At 45.6% G+C, this 5292-nt stretch overlaps 1 protein-coding gene across 1 annotated transcript in view; it reads right to left on the bottom strand.

Moving 5' to 3' along the window:
- Window positions 1-3762, bottom strand: part of LOC106816189 — a 12129-nt gene extending 8367 nt beyond the window's left edge. Inside the window, exon 1 of the mRNA XM_014820751.1 lies at window positions 3758-3762. The gene's annotated coding sequence lies outside the window, so the exon portion shown is untranslated. The remainder of the gene's footprint in view (window positions 1-3757) is intronic.
- Window positions 3763-5292: the final 1530 nt, after the last annotated feature.

Genomic DNA, 5292 nt, shown 5'->3' with positions numbered 1-5292 from the left:
GCTTCTCCCCCTCCTCCTTCTCCACCAGCTTCTCCCCCTCCTCCTTCTCCACCAGCTTCTCCCCCTCCTCCTTCTCCACCAGCTTCTCCCCCTCCTCCTTCTCCACCAGCTTCTCCCCCTCCTCCTTCTCCACCAGCTTCTCCCCCTCCTCCTTCTCCACTAGCCTCTCCCCTCCTCCTTCTCCACCAGCTTCTCCCCCTCCTCCTTCTCCACCAGCTTCTACCCCTCCTCCTTCTCCACCAGCTTCTCCCCCTCCTCCTTCTCCACCAGCTTCTCCCCTCCTCCTTCTCCACCAGCTTCTCCCCCTCCTCCTTTTCCACCAGCTTCTCCTTTCTCCCCCTCCTCCTTCTCCACCAGCTGGTGTCTTAGCTGAAGTGGAAATCGCCATATTTGAGCATATATGCAAAGTGCGCATGCGCATACGCATCCTATATCATATATTTCGCAGGTCAGAAATTTCGCACACAAAGACGAGCTGTGATTAGTCGGGTCGGGACGCATGCGGAGTGTGCATGCGCATACGCGTATACGCATGCGCATAGGCATCCTATCTCAGATATTTCGCAAGTCAGAAATTTCGCGCTACACCGGGTGTGCGGCCAAACCCCGAGGCACGCTCCATAGCGTGTACGATCCACCGTGTGCAGTACAGCTCCTGCCTTAAAGATCACCGTGAAAAGTCGTGTTTTTCGTGTGCTCCCGGATTTCATCTAGACCGTGTAGCGACTCTCTGAGTTACTAGAACAAATCTATAGTCCGTTCACCACACCTACTTGCTTGTATCTACTGTGTGATACTGATCGTCTACTCGTTAACACTCACATCTCTCACGCAACCCGCGACAAGAACATTGATACCTGCCGCGCGGAACTTGGGAAGTTATAACACACGTAGCTCTAGTACTATAGCCCGCGTTTATTAACTGCCGCAGGCTATAACACACGCAAACGTCGCAACTACAACGAACACCACAACGAACAGGAACTGAAAGCGCGCAGAGTATATCATTTGGCGCAAGTGACCAGTGTATTATTTGATCTTGAACGTCGGGTGATGTCATTTATCTGACACTGATCGCCGAACAACACAGCGTCCTGCTTGCGTAAGGTTAGAGGACTCCGATGTCAACAACAGTTATGCAGGAAGCTGGGGACACAACCCCGATGGCGTGTATAGATGCATAGATGTAGCCATGAATGGTGGCAGATACAGATTAATAAGGAAACAGGGACAGCGGGATACATATACGCTGTACGATAAGGATGTATATATATATACGTAGGAGTGAAGGGATAAACACGGGAAGGGAAGATGATAAATATTTATTAGAAGAAGGAACGCCAGGATCCACGTAAACAGAGATAAGGGCACAGTGATGTAACTATACACGGATTAATTAGTGAATCCATATACACAGCGATGAAGGGGCACACGGTAATATTAAAATGTCCACGGATGCAGTAATGAAGATAATGCAATAACAAGCAACGCCGTAGCGACGCTGGAATGTCAAAAATGCATGCCACCGCATTCCGCGCAACGTTCAACACGCCCTCGTAATGACACAATCACATCAAGGGTGTAACCTTTGTGGCGAAGGAAGCTGCATCCCCGCATAGATTTTAAACAAAAAATAAAATACTAAAAATAGACTACTGTATTAATTATTAATAACTAATGAAGTTATTAATCATGCGTATAAGATAAAAAAAATAAAAGGTTAACATAATTGAATAGTTCAAAAATATGAGTATGTAACTAAAATCACCATGTAGTCATTCGTGCAACCCTCGTCTTACATCCATTCCGCCACGCCATATTCACGTTGACTGGGAGCTGCACTGCTTACTTGGCAATACAAAGCCGAGTCACGCGAGTGGCTTCCTCCTCCTCCGGGATTTGCGCAGACTATGATTCTGAACATTGGGGAACACAACATGACAACCGCGTACCAACCTACGCGACTGCGACAGATGCAGAGGCGTTAAGTGGCAGTCCGCTGCAGTCGCCCTGGTGCTGTGCTAAGCACCAGATCACACTGAAAAGAGGAGGCGAAAACCCCGCTTGCAACGACTTGCATTTCGTTAAGTGCATCAGCAGACAGACCCCGCGCGTGCGACGCGAGCGAGGACAGTTTGGATTTTCGTGTAAGTTCGCACCCATCCCAAATTTCTCGCCCGCAGCCATAAATATAATATGAGAGAACGAGAACATTTACAGATGCCTAAAAAGAGCGAGCGAAATCACCCTTTTACTCATCTCAACTTGCGATCGTAGGGTTTCAGTGATGCATAGACTTTCGTGTTCGAGAATCCCCGCATCCATGTATCATGAATGAATGCCAACATCCCCGCATCCTCGCATTCCCGAATCCGTGCATCCTGGATGATTACCAGCCTGCTATCAATCCTGCTTCCTGGATGAATTTCAGCCTGCAGGTATCCCCGATTCCCGGATGAATTCCAGCCTGCAGGCATCCCCGATTCCCGGATGAATTCCAGCCTGCAGGCATCCCCGATTCCCGGATGAATTCCAGCCTGCCAGGATCCTCGATTCCCGGATGAATTTCAGCCTGCAGGCATCCCCGATTCCCGAATGAATTCCAGCGTGCAGACATTCCAGATTGCAAATAACTAACTAGCACATGATGGAGTCGTACACAGTGCTACGCCACGACGCGATCATTGCTTCACAGAATGTTCACGTCATGTCAATGTTCACTAATGAGGATATTGCAAACAGTTCGCGCCATTGATGATGGTAACATTACCATCGCGTGTCGTGCGAATCTCATGAAACGAGCAACACAAGGCCATCATAGTCGTACATTGACTTGATAGCGCCGTCACCAATCAACAAGCATGCTCTGTATGTTGCAATCTTAATTCACCTCAGCCTGGCATGATTGACAGGTAGTTCAAACCAATCGGCGTTGCGATAGAAAGACAGAGAAAAGTGCATGGCAATAAAGCTGGACACTATACCAACCCCCGGTACTGAAATGACCCGTGGTGCTTTGCGCCCGGAGAAAAAAGGAGCAATTTCTGCGCTGCGCGCGCATGCTTCATTTTATCACATCAATCTCGAATCAATGTCAATTCAGGAATCATTCGAGAATCATTGCATCGCAGATCATAAATGAAACCCAAAGCGCGCCAATCCAGCGTGGAATGCCTAACTCAGCTGTTTTCCTGTAGCCTACCTACCGTTGAAAAGCGAGTAATATTTATTTGCATTGCTGCTTACGCACTGCCAGCCTTATTAGTGACCAATAAAAAATTGTTTTGACGGCATTCTATTTCATTATTAATTTTCAGAAATCTTAAACAAGCCTAAGATCAATATCCGTATCATTATCGTAATCTTATACATCTTATATAGAAATTTATGAGTTATAAATTCTTATAATGTAAAAAAATTGCCATACAGTAAAAACCCGCGTATAAGAACCTAGATTTTTCCAAGTTAGATTCAATAGGTTCTTATATAAATGGTGCTTACTGAAAAAGTACGCTCAAAAGGTTCTTAAATAGGTTCTTGTTTCTACTTTTAATATGTATATGTATAAGCTTATACTTGATTCAAATTGTGTTTAAATTTTCTTACAAGGACTGCAATTTTTGCTAATTAATACCTATGATGGGCTACAGTGTAAGCCATACAATGCTGGCCAAGGAAAGGGCCTTGAGATTCCTGTTGACTATAGGTTGGTTGGAGATAGGGGTTACTTGAAGAGGTTCACAAGGAAACTTTAAACCAAAGAATTTGCTGAAGAACTCAGTATTAGTGACATTAGAAAGTGCTAACCAGCATTCAACACAGCTCTGTGATTGTTATTATTCAACAAAACAATACATATGCTGGTCTATTGGATTCTGAATGGACATACAGTACTGTAATGTGGAAACAATACATGTGCTTATTTCTCATGTGCTGACAAGAACTATGTTTCACTGAAGAGACGCTTGTATCCTTGTTTGATAATATTTTACATTTGCAGATATATGTAAATAATGCAGTACTGTGTCACAATAACAATGCCAGGGTGCTGGCACATTCATCTATATTGTTGAGCTCGTCTTTTTTATTTTACCTGTGTTTCTTTTTAAGTCTTCATCTGAATGGAAAATTAAGAACCTACTTTAAAATCTTAGCCTAAAACAGGTTCTTATGTAAAGGGGTCTAAATGGGAAATTTTAGTCTAACAGGTTCTAAAAATCTAGGTTCTTATACGCGGGTTTTTACTGTAGTTCATCCAGTACTGATTTGGTCACTGGTAGCGGCGTCAATTAACTCCGTCCTCACCACACTCGGTCGTACGAATTACGAAAAATGTACAAGAAGACAGATTACGAAGAAATATTCGAAGCCAAGAGAAAAGCCTCTAAAAGAAGCTACAGACTGTAAGCCATGCAGCCAAGCTGCAAACGTACAAATCTGGCTGGCGCGGAGAAAAACCAGCATAAGCGTGTGGGAGCACATTTCGTTGCATCAAGCTACACAACGCGACGGACATTGAACAAAAATTTGCATTTGAAACCGAACCACTTCAACAATGGTGGCGGCTACTAGCGCGGTGCTGCTAACGCCCTGCAGCGGTGCTGCTACGCATAATGAGACAATATAGCTGTTTATACACACAAGTACACACACAAACGCGCGCGCGCGCGCGCGCGACGCGGTGTGTGTGTGTTGGGTGTGTGTGTGTGTGTGTGTGTGTGTGTGTGTGTGTATGTTGATGTGTGTGTGTGTGTGTGGTGTGCTGTGTGTGTGTGTGTGTGTGTGCTGTGTGTGTGTGTGTGTGTGGTGTGGTCTGCCTCTGTGTGTATGTGTGCGCGCGCGCGTTGTGTTTGTATGGAATAAGTTACAGAAGGGCAAACAATAAGTATAATGTACAATATGAGTACTCATGTTACGTAAGCTCTATGCATGAAACAGCCGCGTGGCATGATGAGCAATGACAGATCATAACGTCGCAAGCGCCCTCTATTTGTGCTGTCGCAGCACTGTAAGAGCCTTCTACCAGTGCGGGGGGGGGATGCACGACTGAAGTCATACCTGCATCAGACTTGTCACGGCGAAGTCGGCATTCTGCGCGTTACTGGACCTCCCTGTGTTCGTAGTGCTGAAAAACCAAAGCAGACGATATACTGAAATATCAATCGAACGAGAGAGCTGCTATTGCCGTTGAGAGCTGCTGCTGTCATTGCTGGTTGATAAATGCTGCTGCTGCTGGCTGCTGCTACTACTACTGCGCTACGCTACTGCTACAGTAACTGCTACTGCTACTGC

Source organism: Priapulus caudatus, unplaced genomic scaffold (genome assembly GCF_000485595.1).
Source record: "Priapulus caudatus unplaced genomic scaffold, Priapulus_caudatus-5.0.1 Scaffold1308, whole genome shotgun sequence".
NCBI classification, from domain to species: Eukaryota; Metazoa; Priapulida; class Priapulimorpha; order Priapulimorphida; family Priapulidae; genus Priapulus; species Priapulus caudatus.
Note: the sequence above shows the minus strand (reverse complement) of the source record. Positions and strands in the feature narration are given on the sequence as shown.